At 40.9% G+C, this 1813-nt stretch overlaps 1 pseudogene; it reads right to left on the bottom strand.

The window, feature by feature from the left end:
* Positions 1 to 787: 787 nt before the first annotated feature.
* On the bottom strand, positions 788 to 1211 carry LOC102972094 (annotated as a pseudogene).
* Positions 1212 to 1813: the final 602 nt, after the last annotated feature.

Here is a 1813-nt window from a genome sequence, read left to right on the forward strand (position 1 = left end):
ATTTTTAACTTGAACACTTTCCAGCAGTTCTTTCCAGCTCTTCACAGAACAAAGTTTCTTCTTACACTGCAGATATCAAACCCATGTTATCTCTTTAGTGAGTCCTTTCTTCATGAGATCATCAAATGTGTGGTTTATGTGAGATCATTTCTAATAGTTTCCTGTTTTATCTCATTCATAACACTTACTGCTCCTGGGTTATCCATTTTTCACTTTGTGTGTGTGTGTGTGTGTGTGTGTGTGTGTGTGTGTGTGTGTATTTGAGTTTAAAATAATATATAGTTTATGAAAGCAAAGATCTTTTATTTCTTTTTTTTCTCTCAGCATTGCCTTTTACTTTTTGGAGAAAAGGATAGGAGGAAGAGGGAGGAACAGTCCCAGGTTGTTGCCAGAGTGTATGAGACTGGTGTACAAGGATGAGATGAGATGGCCAGGTAGATGAGATGGCCCCCAAAATTCTTTTCTCTATTAATCTCTATACTCGAGTGAAAATGATATGACATATGCATAATTGTCTAGCACAGGGTATTCAATAAATGTCAGTTACCTTTTCTAGCAGGGTTCTCCATAGGCTATACCTAGATATCATCATTCTTCCTCTTTCAGGGAATGAAGATCAGCTAGAAAACTAGGAAACAAAAAGTACAGTTCAGTTTGGGTAATGCAGTTGGCTACCTGGCTTGGTGCAGGGCTTTACTGTGTCCCCATCCTCCCCACTCCACTCTGCCAGGGTGGGGCCAGGAATAGAGTTTCTCCAGAGACTTCCCTGAGGCCTAATCAGCTTGTCCTAGAAGATTCCATGTGGAGGGCTATGGGCTGCAATTCTCTGGTGCACAGTCCTCTCTTTTCAGTGATGATAATTGTATGGTTACCGATTTCACGGGCTGTTTTCAGGATCTCAACATTGTGCTCAATGTCTTGGAAATCCACATAATTCACAGCTACGATTTGGTCCCTCTCCTGAAGTCTTGCTTGATGTGCATCAGAGTCAGGAATCACCTTGGAGATAAATATCCCTAGTTGTGAGGCCCTTCCTCCTTGGATATTAAATGCCAGCTGAGCTCCAGGGGGCTTCTTCAGTGTGACAGTTCCAGGCAGAAACTGGGTCCTGAGTGATGCACCCTCTAATGAGGAGGAATCCATGCTTGGGGATACTTGTAGGCAGGCAGGAAAACCACAGGGTAGTCATAATAAGGAATCCAGCTGTCCATCTCCAGTAATGCCCCACAAGCCTCAGGCACCTCGGGGTCCTCAGGCTCTGCTCTCACTGCCAATTCAGACTGGAAACCCGAAGCATATGCCCAGATGGGTCGGAAAGGGCAGGAGCCGCACACAGGTCCTCCTCTTCCTAAAACACCAGGATCTTTTATGTCTTATTCCCAGCCATATTGCCAAGTGCCTAGATCTGCGTGATACATACTAGTTCTCAATGAATATTTATTGGATAAACAAATGGGTGGATTAAGAGATGTTATATTCATTCATGAATGATGAAAAAAAGGCTGAAGAGTATAACATTCTAAACAGAAAAATTAAGAATAAACAGAAGTCAGTTTATAGAAATAGGTGTCTACAATCTGTGTGTGGCATACATTTATCAATGGTTAACACATAAGCATTGATTTATAAAATACACATTCAAGAATTCTTCAGAGTGATTTTTCCCCCAATTATCAAGATATGTTTAAAGACTAGTGGCTTCAACTTATCTTAAAATATGTGAACTAACTAGACTTTCATATATTTCTACTCAAGTAAGCGTGAAATTAGCTGAGATGCCTTATATCCTTCTACAAAATGTCAATATGAAATT

The sequence above is a fragment of the Panthera tigris genome, chromosome C2 (assembly GCF_018350195.1).
Source record: "Panthera tigris isolate Pti1 chromosome C2, P.tigris_Pti1_mat1.1, whole genome shotgun sequence".
Classification (NCBI taxonomy): domain Eukaryota; kingdom Metazoa; phylum Chordata; class Mammalia; order Carnivora; family Felidae; genus Panthera; species Panthera tigris.